Here is a 19,766-nt window from a genome sequence, read left to right on the forward strand (position 1 = left end):
TGATCTAACATGACCAATCTAATGGAATGGTTAGAAGCCCTATGGTTTTACCTTAATGAAACAACTGGTTGCATAGGTTGGTGTGGATTTTTAAGGTTTCTAGAAGTTTTTTTTATGAAATCTGGTCTAGAGGCCTAAAAGATAGCCTAAAAACTAGGGCTTGAGGGTAAGCAAGGTTGTGGATGATTTGAGGCTCTATAAATTGGGATTCTTGAAGTGTTAGGTGATATATTTTAGAATCATATGGTCTTCCATAGTGTTGTGTGAGAGGATTTGGATAAATTGGCTTAAAAAGTGTAACTATACCTAATATCATTAGGCCTAATTAGCCTTGTTTGTGGAAAGTGACAGTTAAGTGTTTTTGTGACTAGAAGTTTTTAGAAGGGATAGGAAGGATGTGGAGGATATATTCAACATGAGGAAGGGACTAGGAATGGTGAGCATAAGATCCTAAGGAGGGGTTTAGAGTTCTAGAGGAAGGAAGGGCTAGTGGGACTAGTTCCTAAACAAGAAGGTTAAATTCTAGCATCATCCCAACTATACCTAGGAGGAAAGTTGAGGAAGGGCTCTTGGAGGCCAAAGTTGGTGGAAAGAAAAAGGGAGGAAAGAACCATTGGATGGTTCAATGGATTAAACCATAACTAGTATTAGTTAGGTGCTAGAACCATATACCTTCTACATCACTTTTATTACTTACAATATTAGGGCTAGAATAAGTCATCCAATAGAAAAATAGCAGCCAATGCATTTTACAATAGTAGAGTCATTTTTTATCTTATTTTCTCTTCTCTTGCACCCTATACTACAACAAAGTGAATACCTAGGCTGCTACCCCCAAACCCCATAGAAATAATCTGGGGGATATTATGCCAAATAAACCTTTGAGTCTGATTAGTCTCCATATCACAACATTTTCATGATGGACAAGCCCTAGGGAGGAAGTCAAACAAATATAAAAATGGCTTAAAGACTTCCTAGGTAAGCTTGTAAACATTACAATTATGGAAAATGAATTCTTTTATTTAGCCTATGATAGTGTAGATCTAAAAGAGGAACTTTTTAATGTCAACACTTAAATGTATAATGGTTATATAACTAAATTTATTGACTAGGAATCCTTTTTTTATCCTAAAATCTCTATAAAATTTGAAGTATAAAAAGTAGTTATGTTGTCAAACCTTTCAATTGAATTCTTAGTGCTAGATATTCTTAAACTCATAAGATCCAAGTTAAGAACATTTACTCAAATGGTAGATTTAGATTTAGTTGCCTCAATTCTAATTATCATAGTTAAAATGAATGTTAATAGATTAGGATTCAAAACCCTAGATTTGAAAATAGAAGGTAAGGCCTTTTCCATTAAACATGTCTTTGCTAAAGACCTCTTTAGAATCAACTAGGATTAAGATCCATCTAAGTTTAACAAAGATACTTTCCAGGATTGGATAGAGGATATTCAACTTTCCCTAAATGGGGAGGGATGAGGTTTTTCAATTAATTAAAGGAATCTAGAAGTGGGAAATGAGATAGGAGTTAGTATTCCACATCTAAAATCAATTATAGTTAATTCAAATTAGGAGAAGGAAAAGTAGTCGTCAAAGGTCTCGACTTCATCAATTGTAAGAAAATCAATTAGGGTAAATTAAAATATCTCAAATATGGAGGAAAAAATTCAAGAGACTCTATAAAGAAAGGAAGTAGAGATTAGGACTTTAATATAATCTTTAAAACAACATGGTGGTTGAAGATCTCATGTGTTGAAAGTTTATTGGGAAACTGAGATACTGAGAGGGGGGTGAATTAAGATCACTAAAACTTTATACCTTCAAAAAAACTTGAGTACATTCACTATATAATCCATCTCATATCTAGATTATGCATAACCAAACTCAAAACTTCAAATGCTGAAATAGATCTAACCATGTTTCACATCTATCAACATGAAAATGTAAACACATAACACAAGAGATTTTGGTTACCTAGAAACCCTCCAAGGTGAAAGTAAAATTGGGGTGGGGATGACATCCACAAGTCTTCACTAGTGTAGTAACAAAGTTAGCATGTTAGGACTACAATTTTGATCACTTTTGATGATCACCTTGTGAGGGGTCTGCCCTATTAAGAGCTTTACAAAGATTGCTAGGTCTATCTTGATTAAAGGATTTAAAGCTCAAAATGAAGTAAGAACTTTGTAAAGAAGTTTATATAGGTATATTAGGACAACTCTATTAAGAGATTTACCCTAGTTCACTTGCCAAAATGATTAAGTAATTGATCCTTCAATCTACACAATCAATGCTTACTACAAATATTCTCCTTCTAATCTTTGATCTAATCTCCTATCTGATATATTTTTACTTTGCTCTTCACTGCTTCACTAGGTTGCTAATCTTTGTTACTTTACAAATTTCTCTTGTAGGCACCAAAACCTAATTCCTTCGCATATACATTCACAACAATTTGCTTCCTTGTTCACACACATACAAAATAGGGTTTAGATCTGCCCTTTTAAATAAATCTATAGAGTCTTCCAGAACAAGATCAATGATCTAAATGTTTCCCATTTTTCCTCTTCATCTGATTGGTTGTAACATCTTCATAGGGATTGATGATCCATGTCAACAACCTCTGTAAAAAACTGTATGATTATTAAATATTGTTTATATGTCAACTCAAAATGGTTTACCTCAAACTTTGTGCCATTTTAGACATTCTTGTTCACATTGTGTTAATCAGAACATATTGTCTCTAATGCTTGGTCATAATTGTCCTTCCTACTAATACTCATCCTCAACTAACTCAACTCCTTCTGTATGAATCAACATCCATATACTTTGTTTACTCAACATTTATTGAACTCAGTTTGCATAGGAATACTCAATGACCAAAGACTTGCTCGACTCATATAGAGCTTGACATATACAAGATTGTTTACAAGTCTTTACCAATACATGACTCGGCTTGTATATAGAAACTTAATCGCAATGATGACTGACCAACTCTACCTTGTATATGCCAAAGTGTTTGACACTAGTAGACAACAAAACTAAAGAGGTCAATAATCTCTTCGTTTGACATTAGTAGAAAAAATACTCTGTCATGGTTACATCATTACAATATAATTCAAAAATGATAGTACCCCCCCCCCCCCCCCCCCATACCTTTGACTCAGTCCATATAGGATTACAAAAAAATAATTTTACATCATACTCATATATACAATACATATGTTACATGAATCAAATAGTCTAATGTTGTTTTTCTTGGAAATATATGATAGGCTAAGTTACTGAGAGGTGAGGGGTGAATCAATAATTATTAAAAGTTGATCTTTATTTACCAATTAATCCTTTATGAATATTCTGATCTAATTGCATACATGAAAAATTGAAATCATTAAAAAATTCATAACACTTTGACACATAGTATGGTGACCCAAAAACCTTCCAAATAGAAAGTAAAACTAGGTGGGGATGATGCGCACAGGCTTCAATATTACAGTATAAAGTTGGCTTGTTAAGGCTTACAATGATCACTTCTAATGATCTGCCCTATTAGGAGCAATAAGGATTGCCAGGTCCACCTTGCAAAAGGATTTACAAACATATAGTGAAGTATACACTCGGTAAAGAGATTTACAAAATATTGTTAAGTCTACCTTATGAAAAGACTATTAATTCTACCTTATGAAAGGATTTAACTATTTCACCTATTAGGATGAACCACTGAATGATCTTTGATCTGCAACTTGATTTTGTAAATGAGATTTCTTTGAGTGTAATGATCACCATGTTGTGATATATAAATCTTTTTTTCTCATTATACTATTGTAGCCTTTTACTTCACACTTCTACTTAAGAATCTTCTTGATATTTCATATCATACATACATTTGAAGTGATACAATACATTTCATATATACCAATCCAATTTACAAATCAACAAAGTTTTCTATAATACAAGTCTCACCAAAATACACAAAGAGTAGAAGTTGAGAAAACCAACTTCACAGATTGCCAAGAACACCTACATGCAAATAACCTGTACCAAAGAGAAACTAGAAAAGGAAAAAGCAAAGCTTGGAAAATCTCAATGGTGTGAGAGAAAAATTGTATTCCAAATTATGAAAAAAAAAAGTACAAAAGTTCAACCTTAAAGGTGAAAAAAACCATAAAGGGAAAGAAAAACTAGGTTTGCACATTATAATTAATATAAAATATTAATTATATGCACCTAAGAGTAAGCTTAAGTAACTAGAGTAATAAACAACTTAATTAACTAAATCAAGATGATCTAATTAATAAGTGTAACAAATAATTACTCTAACATGCCCCCTTAAGCAAAGCTCAAGAGGAAGCTAACCTAGCAAAGCTATGAAAGCAGGAAAATGGGTCCCAGCAACAAGACCTGATTAGGTACCCAAAATAAGAAAATCTCTGTAAACTAGAGACAAAGGAGAAAACCCAGTGGGAAAAACCCCTCTCCAAAAAGAGATCAAACAAAAATGCTAAAAAAACATGAAGGAAAGAAGGCCTCAAGAAGACCCCCCAAGGACAACTTCCAAAACCCCAAGCATAGATCACAGCTGAAGATAGCGAGGCAATGCAAATTACTTGGTGAAGATGTAGGCAACCTATGCATCAGTGGAAATGTACTCCAAAGAGAGAACACCATCCTATATTAGATGATGAATAAAATGCATATTAAGCTCAATGTGTTTAGTGTGTTGATGCTCAATTGGGTTGTAGGAAATATGAGTAGCACTCTGATTATCACACCACAAAATAGTGGGACAATTAGGAGGAAAACCAAACTCAGTCATTAGCTGTCAAAGCCATACAATCTCCTGACTGGAAAGCATTATTGCTTGATAATTAGCCTTTGTAGATGAAAGTGTGTGAGCATGCTGCTTCTTGCACGACCATGTGATAGGACTAGAGCCAAGACAAAAAAACAAAGCCAGAAGTAGACTTTTGATCATCAACATCACTGGCCCAATCTGAGTCCGTGTAGCCAACAATGTGAATAGTCCCTGATGTGTAATGAATACCATACATTAGTGTGCCCTGAATGTATCTCAAAATATTCTTGGCAGCTTGCTAATGACTCTCATGAGGCTCATGTGAAAATTGAGAGACAAGACCCACTACAAAGGAGAGATCGGGATTAGTGTGTGTCAGGTACAACAAGCTACCAACCAACTATTGATACAATGCAGGATCCACTGAAGGTGAAGGGTAGGAGGTAGACAAGGTGACACCTGACTGAAAAGGTGTTGAAGTAGGCTTGCAATCAAGCATATTAAAGCTTCGAAGCATGTCAAGAGCATACTTCTGCTGATAAACAAAAATGCTAGTAGAGGACTGAACAATATGGAGACCAAGAAAATAGTGTAGCAGACCAAGATTAGTCATCTCAAACTAGTTTATAAATGCTCTCTAGATAGTGATAATCATAGAGGATGAGCTACTTATGAGAAGAAGATCATAAAAATATAGCACAAGGATCAAAACCTTAGCCTCAAGATGCTTAATGTAGACTGCAGGGTCGGAATGCTAGTGCATGAAGCCTGTAGAAAGTAGAAAAGTGTCCATCTTCTCATACCAAGCCTGAGGGGCCTATTTGAGACCATATAATGAGTGTCAAAGTCTACAAACCAAGGAGGAATCTTGCAAAAATCCCTAAGGCTACTCCATGTAAATCTCCTCATTAAGATCATCATGCAAGAATGCACTGTTCACATCCATTTGAAAAATGGGCCATCCTTGAGAAGCTGCAAGGGATAATACAAGGTGAATAGAGTTCATCTTGGTGATAGGAGAAAATGTCTTAGTGTAATCAATACCCTCAACCTATGAAAACCCCTTCACAACAAGATGGGCCTTGTGTTTATCAATGGAACCATCAACATCAAATTTAGTACGATACAACTATTTGCATCACACTAACTTTCTTCCCTTAGGAAGAGAACAAAGATCTCAAGTATGATTTTTCATCAAAGAAGAATACTCTTCCTCCATTGCATTGTCCCACTCAGAATGTCTTGTCATTGCTGCAAATGTATAAGGATCATCACAAATAGGATGATTGAGAAGACTAGAACCCACAGTATGAGAACGGGTGTGATAGGAAGTGATAGGGTCACCAGCTAGAGATCTTGCAACCTCAACTGTAGCTCAAGCCCATTTAGGAATCTAGGGAGGATCATGTGGTGGAGTTAAATGGGGATCACCATTATCATCATCCTCATCATTCAGAAAAGAGACTGGAAAAAATGAGGGAGTAGTGGTAAGTGAAGTAGACTCTAGAGATAGGATATCTACTACAAGAAGGCTCTCATCAAACTATACATCATGTCAAAATAGGACTTCTCTAGAATCATGATCAAACAACCTGTAAGCCTTAACATCCTCATAGTAGCCAAAAAAAGAGAGGTGTCAACTCTTCTACTCCATTGCTCTCCTTTGAGCATCTGGTATAAACACCCATGCTTCATTACCAAAAACTCAGAATGAAGATACATTAGGCTTGACATGAGACCAAGTCTCCTTAGGAGTCATATTTTGAACTGCCTTGTGAGGCATTTGATTCTGAATATAGTTGGCACAATTGATTACCTCTACCCAAAAACATGAATCCATGGACCTGGATTGAATCATACAATTAGCCATCTCTCAAAGGGTTATGTTCTTTCTCTCAGCTACACCATTCAATTGAGGGTGTAGGGCACTAAAAATTGATGTTGAAGGCCATGTTTAGAGAAAAAATACTTGAAAGCTTGGCTCATATACTCCCCCCATTATCTGTGTGTATCCACTGGATAAAAAGACCAAACTGCTTCTCAAAAAATATCTTAAAGACTTGAAATGAATCAAAGACATCAGACTTGTACTTCAAAAAGTACACCCATGTACATCTAGAGAAGTCATCAATGAAAGTAAGCACATAACTAGCACCTAAAAAAGAAGGAGTGGGAAATGACATGAGGTCACTATGAATCAACTCCAATGGTGCCAAAGCACAAGTGACTCGTCCATGTGGAAAATAATCCCTATGTTGTTTTTTAAGCACACAACCCTAACAAACACCATCTATGCAAGAAATCTGGGGAAGCCCAAGAACAAGTGCCTATGTGCTCATCTGTTGAAGTTATCTATAATTGACATGGCTAAAATGCTCATGCCAAAGTCTGCTTACTAAATTTGCATGTGCTACAAGACAAGAACCTATGTCATGAGAGGACTCAAATCCATCAAAGCTATAGAGGTGAAATGTAGAGTCAATACTCCTAGTAGCCATAATCATCTCATAACCAAGTATGTCCTAAATAACTACATCATGTGGTGAGAACTCAACTGTCTTACCAGAGCCAGAGTGGTGAATCTGATAAATAGACAATAGGTTCATTGATATGTTAGGGACAAAAAGAACATCTTGAAGAGAACCTCCATCTAATGCAACAAAACCAGAACCCACGACTAAAAGATGTGATGAGTTTCCAACATCAATCTGTGAAGTAGAACAAGGAGCAAATGAGGTGACCAATTGCTGAGTGTTTTTCATATGGTGAGAGGCACTAGAATAAAAAATCCAAGTAGGCCTAGAAATCATAGCTCATGTAGTAAGAGCATGACCTTTCCTTGTAGGGGGGATGTAGACTTAGGAGCTAAAATGTGATGCTCTTGCATGGCTTCCTCTAAAGCCTCCAAATGTTTCCAATACCTAGAAACAGGATGCCCATCCTTTCCACAAAAATTGTAGGTCTCAACTAATTTATTCTTAGTCTTGGAGGTAGACTCAGTAGAATTCGAAGTAGATTTACCCTTGGAAGGGTTAGCTAGAGGTTTGGCATCAATTTTTCATGTATCTTTCTTTGGTTTGGCTTTCTATTTTGGTTTCCCTTGAGAAGTTTGAGCAACCAATGCTTTGTTGGAAGAGCCAAAGGCATCCACTTGTTGGATCTTTGCCTGTTCCCATGTCAACCAATCACAAAATGTCTCAAAAGAAGGCATCTGGTGTCTATTACCCAAGGCATCCATAGTGGAGTAGAAATTGAAAGAAAAAATCTGATACTATCCTTGCAACTTTGAGAGTATCAAAAAAATACACTCATCTTCTTTTTTGCTTTAACCACATCCTTGCAAAATTGTATGTAGAGATTTGAACTTTATTAAGAAGTCTTCAATGGTGGGGAAGCTGGCTGGTGACAAAGAAGTCAACTCTGCATCAATTTGTAATGCCTGAAACTCATTCACTATGCCAAACAAGTTGTAGAACTTGGTCCAAATGGCTCGAGGAGTGGTCAAACCATCCAAGTGAAATAGTAGACTATTTAAGATGTTCAGTGCAATCAATCACATGGCCTCATCCATTTTATTTTTTTGCTAAAGAACCTCAAAATGGCACTGTAGAATATGTTGATTCTCATCCAGACATGACCATAGACCTCATGACATGAGAAGCCTAGTCATTTGTTCTTTCCAACAGTGATAGTTGTGTGGTGTGAGCCAAGTCACAGAAGGATCTGACATTGAGAGAAGAAGATGGAAGTAGAAGGGTCTTATTTTGAATTAAATTAATTGAAAATAAAATTTCCCCCACAAAAAATAATGATATCCCTCAAATACCAAAGAAAACAAGTATAGAAAGCATAAAAACTAAGAAAAGAACCTGGATCTCAGATGCAGAGAAGAAGGAAATAGAAGCCTCTACTTCAATGCCAAAATTTGGAGCCCAAATAAACTCAAAATGAAATTAAACTAGCACCGTTGTTTTGATCTCTGAGTCAGCTTTCTAACACTTCTTTTAGATTGGAAAAATACTTCTGTATGCTCAAGTTATGGCCAAAAAACCAACTGTTGCTCCAAAAGACAAGCTCACTGAAAAATACAGTCATGGCAAAAAATTTGATGGCCCTATGGCCTTTAGGAGGATGTCACCAGAAAAAAAATTTGGTTGTTGGTTTGCTAACATCAGCAACCAAAAATTGACATCATTAGGCCAAAAAGTGACATCAGTAGGGGGTTAGGTGGTGATGATGTCAACCGACCATACGATGGCATCACACTAACGTGGCTGCTAGAAAAATGGCATGTGATGTCGGATTGTTGATGTGTGATGTCAGGTTTCTAACATAAGCATATCGATGGTTGTAGGTTGTGGTGCCACTAGCGGTGGTGGTGCCTAAGAGAAAAACCTGGCGACGTTGCTCATGCTCTGCTGGCGGCAATGGAGGGTTGGTAGGATGGTGACCAGGCCTGGGCATCACTATGATGGCACAACTAGCTGTGGTAGCACCTAGGCTACACACTGGTGGTGCAATGGCATTGCTGCCAAAAATCTATATTTTTTAAATTTTTTTTTAAAAACATGTTCATACTACCTTCTGGGGGCCAAAATGTTTTTCCTAGAAGTTAGAGTGACCAAAAATTAAAAGTTTTATATGAATTTTTATTGTTTCGTGCCTTTTAAGTGTGATGGTAGCATCCGTTTAGGCCCAAAGAGCCCCACAAAATTGCCCTTCTCCCTATTAAAGGAAAAAACCTTGAAAAAGTTAGGGTTTTTGTCTTTGAATTGTGGCTTCAAGAATCTTCAGACCAGGAAGTAGTAGGGAAGCTCTGATACCATGTAGAAGTTGAGAAAACCAAACTTCATAGATCACCAAGAACACCTATATGCAAATAACCTATACTAAAGAGAAACTAAAAAAGGAAAAAGTAGAGCTTGGAAAATCTCAATGGTGTGAGAGAAAAACTATATTTTGAGTTATGAAAACAAAAAGTAAAAAAGTTCAACCTTAAAGGTGAATAAAACCCTAAAGGGAAAGAAAAACTAGGTTTTCACATTATAATTAATATAAAATATTAATTATATGCGCCTAAGAGTAAGCTTAAGTAACTAAAGTAATAAACAACTTAATTAACTAAATCAAGATGATCTATTAATACGTGTAACAAATAATTACTCTAACACAAATTTGGTCCAATTGCAAGTACTCAAGATTTGAAGACAAACTCAGTGAGGTTCTAATGTGTGACAACCATTGTCAATGCTTAGCATCATCATGCATTCAGTAGATTTAGAAGCTTGGCTCATTCTAATCACTTCCAAGTAGTCTGAACTCGGTCTGTACTAGTGACTCAATGACTACTACAAAACTCACCATATAAACTAAATCACTTAATTCACATTGCATAGCTTGGTCAATGCTATCACTACAAGCTCAGTATAAACTAAATCACTTGGTTGACATTACATAGCTCAGTTAGCACTAGATTTACATCACTAAAACTGCAAACTCGATAACCACTACAGAACTCGGTTTGCACTAAGAAACTCGGTAAACATTATGAAGCTTGGTTTACATTGATAATTACCAACTTGGTAGAAATTTCTTGGTGTAAATTGAATGTTGTTCCTGGAACTCGGTAGCAACTATAGAAATTGGTAGAGCCTAAATTACTTGGTTAACACTATTAGTTGTATAATAAGCTCAATAGCAATTGGCTAATTGAATAAGTGTGTATGTCACTAATAAAAAAACTTGATAGAAGTGTCAACAATCTCCCCCTTTGGCATTAGTGACAAAAACACTTGTCAAAACTAAATTCTCAAAAAGCTCAAAAATAATCTTTAGTCTCCATCTTATGTCTTCAAACTCAGTCACATACTCTGTTTTAAAAATTTTCAAAATTGCTTTTGTAAGAGATGTTTATCTAAATAATTCTCCCCCTACATATATGCAATATACATTATATACTTCTTCTTATCTTCTCCTCTTTTATTGTATTATATATTACATCTTTTATTACATCTTTTCCCCTTTATTCTTTACATGTTACATACATCTTCTCCCCACTTTTTGACATAAATGTCAAATGTGTATTTTACATGGTTATTCTAAAATGTGACAAGAAATTAGAAATTACCTCTAGAATCAATGACAATGTCTTGTCCCATTTTTCTTGCAACACTTGCTTGCATGTAATGCAATCCCCACTTCTACTGATAATTCCATCATATGATCAGCAATGGAGAAGTTGTTATCATGGATGAGAGTTTTAGCATGTGCAAATTGTTTCTACAATGCACCCATTTTTGGGAGAATCATGCCTTGTATATCTACAAGTGTAGCTCTTATCTTGACTTCTTCCCTTAACAATTTTTTATGCCTACATATCAGTTAGAAATTTGATCTTTGTATAGTGAGCATAACTATAGCTTGGGTCAAGTGATAGTTGGTGTGTACTTGCCTTTAGATCTTCATCTATCTTGAAGAGTTTATCTTTAATATCTTGTGTGAAGATAGATGTATCACAGAGTTTTCTGAATAGAGAAGTCACATTGTTGGTAGAGGTTTTCAGTGAGCTTAGAATACTAGACAAGTCTACTTGATGTATTGCAATCTTATGTGCTACTAGCTCCAATAATTTATTTTCAAATTTCTTCTCTGTTCTCTATGATAATTTCTCTTGTCCATTCAAATCTTCATTGAATTTCTGGACCACTTATACTAGCTGTGCCAAAATAGGTTGAGAACTATCAACCTCAGTGTTGAGTGCTTCTATAAGAATATTCTTTGCATCTTCAAGCACTTGAAATTATTTGTTCCTTTCTTCTCTAAGCCTTTGCTACTTAGCCTTCTTCTGTATAATTTCTCCTATTATATGTATCTGATCAGGATTTAGATTAGAGATATCCTAATTCGAGATAACTATATCATCATCAAGATCAATGTATTCTTCCTTTTCTTTGCCTTTGCTATAAATTCTTCTACTCAATTGAGGCTTGGTCTCAAGTATCCTTGTACTTATTATTTGCATGTTAGGAATAGAAAAAATGGTTCAAATAGAAGGATTGGTAGTAAAAGAAGATATTGCACTTATTGAAGAAATATCTTGATGCTGAGTGACTAAAATTGATGAAGGAGGAATCACTAACTACTCAATAGATGAAGTGTTGGTCACTTTAGTCAATGAAGTATTGAGTTGAACATGTGCAAAGATTGGTTGAATGCTTTTATTTATAATGTTTTACACAACCAACTTGATAGTAGCTTTCATTGAGCTATATGGCTTTAAAGCTTTGCTCAAAGACTGAGAAAGTGAGGCAATAATTTTTGCTGCAATCTTCTCAAGGTCAGTCTCCGCAATACTCTGAATCTTAGGGAGATTCTCCTCGGTAGCTTCCTATTCTTGTTCCTCATCATCTTTATTCTCATCATTGGTTTCTTATTCATCATCTTTGTCCTCTTCCTTGTCCTCTTCATCATCATCCTTGTCACTAAAATGAACAATAAAATCACTTTGCTTATGAAGATTGAAAATGTTCTTCCATGTGTTGGGGGCATTCCTTACAACATGTTCAATGTCATTTATCAATATCAAGCAAGTGTTAAACTTTAAAGTAAGTTTCTCTTCATTTTTCTTGATGGATTCTTTCACTTTCTTTTCACTTAAACTCAACATGAGTTGCCTCAGGGTCTTCTCATATATGTCTTTTGTAGTTTTCACAACATGTTCCCATCTTGGTTTAGTTTTCTACATTAATTCAATGAGAATCTACTGTGCAAGTTGGTTTGGTGAATATTTCTATTTACCTATTTTAGACATAAACATGTCTCCAACTTGTTTCTTCTCCTTTGCAAATTTGATTTCATACCTCAATGATTTAAAGTTTTCCATGCTAACTCTAGAAACAATTTCTTTCAATTTCTCTTGGAATGTGGGTGGAGGCCATTTGAAAATCAAATCTCCTCCTTCTCCACCAAGTTTCTTTCTAGATGCCCTCCTTTTAAACATTGTAGTAGATGACTTGGTAGGTTTGGTTATAATAACCTTACCTTTCTTCTTGAATAGCTCTTCTCCTTGTGATTTTTCTTCATCATCTGCATCATCTTCTTCTATGGCATTTCCTTTACCTTCTGTCAATAGGAGAGTAGACATGGTTTGTTTCAATTTAGCTATCCTCCTTTTACCTTTGTTGACATCCTAAGTGAGTTTTATTTCTAATTAAATTCTTGCTTTAGCTTCATCATAAGTTCCAAAATATGTGGCCTTTGGATCAACAGGTGAATTTAACAATGCCTCGATAATATCCCTAGTGTCATCTATATTGACCTCATAACCTAGAGGCTTGACCCATAGAATCCTCAGTTTGATTGCTTGTATAAATCCTCCTTGTAGTCTTCTACAAGTTTCTTTTGTATCTTGAATCTATTATTCATCTTATCCTTGAATGCATCAAAATAGTTCTCCATGATACTGACATATTCTCCATGATACTGACATATTTTTCTCTCATTTCTGTTATGTACTCATTAACTTGATAAAGAACAGGTACATCTTTTCTCCATACAACTATACCTTTTGATGGTAAAAACTTGTGTACATAGAAAAATAAGCAGGTTAAGAGTGAACTGAGCTTACAAGGGTTATTCTTTGAAGTCTTTATGCTTTCCATATTTTTGTTGAATTGGTTCAACATCAACTCGGCAAGGTCAAAGGACATGTTGTTCTTGACCACTTTGAAAGTGAGATCCACTGCTTCACATGATACACTATTGAATTGAATTGAGCTATATATCTTGTGTACAATTATATGTATCTCAAATTTTAGCTCCATATCAATAACACAACTTATCTTCATACCCCTTCCATCCCATTTGACAAGGGTTTTCTTCTCCAATTCCACCCAACTTAGGGTTTTGGTGGTTTTAGCCTTGGCCAACAATGGAAGTCCTGTGATTGGATGAATCATTTTCTTTGTAATGGGAATAGGTTGCTCCAACCATAGCTATGTATTGTGCACATGGATAAGGATAAACCTTATCCACTTAATCTAAAAATCTCGGGGCATGTGTCGAATGTGGGTCAAACCCTTTGCTTTCAGGTGTTGATGCTCTAGTTTTAATGCACAATTCATACACAATTTCTCCAAAGTTTCATCCATTTCTATGGTTCCTATATCTTGGATAGAACATTGAAAATGCAAGAAAATATCATTTATTAGAAGTACCTTTGATGGAATTTGGGATTGTGTTCCAGTGGAATCAAGGGTTTTTGCAACAACCAGACTAACATTGAAATTAGGTGCCTTCCATTCAACACCTTGGACCAACATCTTTGAACCTTTCTTTATCTTGCTACTAGAGGATGCCATCACTCAGTAGGGTTTTAGAAAACATGAAAAACCTCAACAAAAATTTGCACAGATCTCTTAGATGCACAAAATTTTCTCTTTGCAAATAGATCTTGAAAATTCATGGTGAGAAATGAATTCAATTTTTCCATTTTTAACAAATTTCATCTTTCGATCACCATAAATGCTTGGTTGAAGATAGACTATCTTCCACTTGGCTTAAATTAATTGCTTGGTAGGAACATTCACAATTTGGTGTCCACATAATAACTCAGTTACTCTCGACCTTTCTCGGTAGGGTCTTGCAACCTAACCTCACTCAGTAATGTCCAAAATTCTTTTAGACACTTAGTGATCCCTTTGCATCTTGAATGCTGATATGGATCTTTCTTTCTAGATGATTGGAACTAATGTAAGATGTCTACTTTACAGTCTTAGTTATAGTTACCCTCGCGGGAGATCAATTAAAAGTGCTTGAGTCACCTAATTCTTTAGTGACAATTTCTTCATTGCTCGGACTTGTATTCTTAGAAGATTTTGGAATCCATTTTTTTCACATCTGCTTTTAGATGTTGTCAGCCTTGGCTTTGTTTTCATCTTCAATTCTTCTCGTGTCATATAGTTCTTGGAAAGATGACCAAGTTTTGTACAAATGAAACATCTTCTGGTGGTGTCTCTTATCCTCATGTGATTTTTCACACAATTTATTCCAATGTGTCCTAATTCTCCATAGTAATGACATCTGCACCAAGTCTTGTAGTCCCAACAAAATATAGCTTTTATAATCTATTCTATTGGATTTAATATCTTAGTTTTGCATTCTAAAGATTTGTGCCCATGCTTCTTACATTTGTGACATTTTCCCTCAAATTTAGGTTTCTCTTTTCATTCATTAGCTCTATGACCATTTTGATTGAAATTATAGCATTTTCCATTGAAATTAGCTTTACCATTACCCCAACATTTGTTTGATGTATGACCTAACTTATCACAGTGACTGTAGGTAGGTCTTTGATTCTTTTGAGCTCCTTGCTTGGATGATTCACCTTCTTCTAAATATCCAATTCCTGATTTTCCCTTTTATCTATATTGCATTTTCTCATTTAATTGATCCATGTCTTATTGATATTTCATCATTCTCTCATTGGTTTTCCTTTCACTATTTAGATCATTTTGCAATCTTTCATTCTCTGATCTTAGATTCATGATTTCTTCATTTGCATTAGTAATTTGGTCAATGAAGTCTACCTATTGAAGCGATAGATGTTGAATTTCATTACTCATTCCTTATAACTCTTCTTTTATCTTATTTTCCTCTTCCATGACTTCACACAATCTTACCAACTAAATTTCTTGCTCTCTTTTCAACTTTCTTACTTCTTCTTGAAGTGTGTCATTCTTTTCTAATAGTTCTCTAATTTCCTCATTAGCTTCATTTGAATTACTCCTTGAATGAATGTCTTCAATTCTATCTTCAATGTAGAGTTGGTCATTCATCTATAATGCAAGATATTTTCTTTTTTTCAAGGATTGAGAGAGTTGCTCCTTTTCTTTCTTAACTTACCCAATAGCCAATTCCAAATCTAGCTTTTCATTGTAAATAGCCTTATCAAGTTTGAATACCTCCATAGCTTCTGATCTTTGCTCAAGTTGTTAAACTTTTTCTCTAAGAACCAGAAAGCTTTGATACCAATTGTTAGAAATATATGATAGGTGAAGTTACTAAGAGGGGAGGGGTGAATCAATAACTATTAAAACTTGATCTTTATTTACCAATTAATCCTTTATGAATATTTTGATCTAATTGCATGCATGAAAAACTAAAATCATTAAAACATTCATAACACTTTGACACACAATATGGTGACCTAGAAACCTTCCAAATAGAAAGTAAAACTAAGGTGGGGATGATACCCACAAGCTTTAGTACTGAATTTGATAAAGAGATTTACAAAAGACTATTAAGTCTACCTTGTGAAAGGATTTAACTGTTCCACCTATTAGGATGAACAAGTGAATGATCTCTGATTTGCATCTTGATTTTTTAAATGAGATTTGTTTGAGTGTAATGACCACTTTTCTATGATAGATAAATCTTTGCTACTCCTTATACTATTGTAGCCTTTTGCTTTTCACTTATGTTTAAGAATCTTCTTGATATTTCATATGATACATACATTTGAAGTGATACAATACATTACATATATACCAATCTAATTTATAAATCAACAAAGTTTGCTATAATACAAGTTTCACCAAAATACACAAAGTTAGCCCAACTTCAGGTACTCAAGTTCTAAAGACAAACTTGGAGAGGTTCTGATGCTCAACAACCATTGTCAACACTCAACATTATCGTTTACTTGGTAGACATAGAATCTTAGCTCATACTAATCACTTACAAGTATTTTGAACTTAGTCTACACTAATGACTCAATGAATACTATAAAACTTGGCATATAAACTAAATCACTTGATTCACATTGCATAGCTCAGTCAATGCTATCACTACGAGCTCAATATAAACTAAATTACTTGGTTGACGTTGCACAACTCAGTCAACATTGGATTCACATCACTGAAACTATGAACTTGGTAACCACTACACAACTTAGTTTGCACTGAGAAACTCAATAAACATTATGAAGCTCAGTTTACATTGACAATTACCAACTTGGTAGAAATTGCTTGACACAAATTGAATGATGTTCCTAGAACTCGGTAGCAACTATAGCCTAAATTACTTGGTTAACACTCTAACTATACAATAAACTTGGTAGTTGTTGGCTAACTGAATAAGTGTGTATGTCACTAATAAAAAAACTTGACTCCCTTTATTTTGTCACTTATTTCTACTATTGGGGTTAGTAGGATGGAATCAAACCATATTTTTCAATGAATGACTTATGAGTTTGGATGATCATGTCAAAAGCATGATCTTGTGTGGTTCTTAATAATTCCAAAACTGGTATCTTGATCTCCAAATTTGCAGCTAAGTCAATTAAGATATCAACATTAGAAAGGTTATGATCTTTTTGTATTAGATCCTTTTCTAAAGCTGACTCATGTTGCATGATGTACAAATGAGGTATCAAAATTGATTTTATGGAGATAAGTTTGGACCTCATTCTACTATCTTCTATGTGAAACTTGACCAACCTCCTTTGTGCAAACAATAATATATTGTAGTGCATTGAACTTGATCCAATTGATTGAGAGATAGAATTTCTTGAAGATTTTAAATTAGCTTGAATCTTTTGAATGCTAATTTAGAATTCATTGGTGAATCTGAGCATGTCACAAAGAATATTGTATATATATTGTATTTTCTTCACAAGTTCTTCTAGATTCTATACAAGTGTCAACAATTCAACCTTTCTCAATGTAATCACAATAGAAACTTTCTCGAGTACCTTTTTCTAGAACTTTTTCTCTGACCAGGCCATTAATTTCTCATTTTCTTCTATATCCCTAGTGTTGACTTTCTCAACAATTTTCACTAACTAAGAGATGATAGGGGCTTGATGTTTTGAATATAAAATGCATCAAAAAAATTTTTTTTAATAGCATGCAATAATTTCCTTTGTTTTTTCTCTCTTCTCATCTCCTCTTGCCTTTTCTTTCTTGCCAAATATCTTGCAAGATTACTATTTTTTCAAATGTGAGATTCTTTAAACCCCAATTAGGTACATCAATAACTTCATCCAAGGTAATAGTTTTACATAGAGAACTATTCTTCTTCTTCTTCCCTTTACCCTTCTTAGGAGTGTTGTTGCTTAGCACAGCTAGGGCTAGAGTGGGTGAAGGTGTTTCACCACTCGGTCTAACTTGTGTATCAGTGCTGGAGACAACAATAGTAGCACTTGACATGATTTGATCTATAGGGTATTCCACCTATTATGTAGATGTGGGATCTAAAATTGCTATGGGTGGAGTGTGAACTTGCACACTCAAATATGTCTATGAAACTTTGTTCTTATCTTCTTCCTTTTCCTTTTCTTTCAGTTTTGTCTCTTTGATTTCATTACCTATAGGTCCTAATAATTGTGGTCCTTTCTGACCTATTATACACTGGCCTACATTTAATTCTTTATCTTTCTTGTTCTGTACATCTAAAGCCTTAGTTTCTTTCTTGTCCTTTTCTAGCTTCTCAGAACCTATTAGACTTTGAACAGGAGGATTGACAACTGGAAGTTGTGTCTGTCTTATTTTGTGATAATCCTTTATTCATTGTATCACAAGAGTGTCAAGTGTGGTAGAATGAATAGGGGATACATTTCCATGTTCCTGTAAGCTCGCGAACACACCCATGTCTTCTTCATCACTATGTATATCTTCAATTGTTACTTCATCCTTTTCACTCTCCTATACACTTCCTTTACCTTTTCCATTCTTGTTTGTATCTTATGTAGTTAGTCCAAAAATCCTCTTCCATGGTAGTTCATTCTATTGTACAACAACCTCAACTTTGTTTTACAATATCATAAATGCTTTATATTTAGGAACAAATCTATTCCAATACTTCTCCAAAAAAATGTCAATTTCTTAGTTGTTAGTTTAGGCATGATTTTAGCTAATGTTCCTTCTCTTATTTTTCTTTCAATTATTGTTGCATGTTGCCACTTGGTGTCAATTCTATTATATAATTCATTAGAATCTTGCTTCCTATCCCTATAGGTGTTAATTTCAACTTAGTCATCATCTCTAATATGGCTTCTTCTACCTTAGTCTTATCAGAAACACTTAATGTTCCATACTTTATAAATTAGAAATTTGATAAGAATGTAGAGTTTCTAATGTTCTCATATACCTCATGAAAAATGACTTGGTAATGACTTAGTTCATTAGATTCAATCTTCTTTGTATCTTCTTCTTTATCATCATTTTGTGTTATCAATTTTCTTCTCTTTGGATGATATTTGGTGGCTGGAATTTTTTTCTAACTTTCACTTGTGCCACTTGAATCTTCACTAGGTTTTATAATCCTTGCACCCTTTCTCAATGGTTGTTGGGCACTAGTTGTCATTGTTTCTCTGGTTCTTACTCTCAATGGTATAGGAGGAGAGAAGGGCTTAGATGTTACCTTCTTTACATTCTTCTTCACCTTAGGCACTATGATTTTCATTGTCTTAGCCTTCTTTGTTGGTGGGGTGACAAGTGTTAAGGATTTACCCTATTTTTTTGCACTATATTCCTCTTCCTCTACATCAACATCATCATCTTGATCCTCTCCAAGACATTATGTGATCATTCAAGGTCCTTCACCTTCATTTTGTTAGCCCAGTTTCCCTTCTAGGTCTTTAATCATTTTCTTCCTCTTCTTGTCAATAAAAGCAATCCTTTTGTCTACTATTATTCTTTCTTCTTCTTCTTTACACTTTCCAAAGGGCTCAACCTTTGCATCGAATTCTTTAGTAAGTAGTGCCATGATTTCTACACTCACATCATCAATATCAATCTCATATTCAAAAGGTTTAAGCCAAGCTACTCTTGGCTTAACTGCCTGAACATATGTACAATCAGTGTCAACTAGAAAATACACATCATTATAGTATTTATCAACTAAGGATGTAGGAATCCTTTTTCTTCTCCTCATTTTCTATTTGAATTCATCAAATATCCATCTAG

The sequence above is a fragment of the Cupressus sempervirens genome, chromosome 7 (genome assembly GCF_028749045.1).
Source record: "Cupressus sempervirens isolate cs-2001-9-10 chromosome 7, ASM2874904v1, whole genome shotgun sequence".
In the NCBI taxonomy this organism is placed as follows: Eukaryota; Viridiplantae; Streptophyta; class Pinopsida; order Cupressales; family Cupressaceae; genus Cupressus; species Cupressus sempervirens.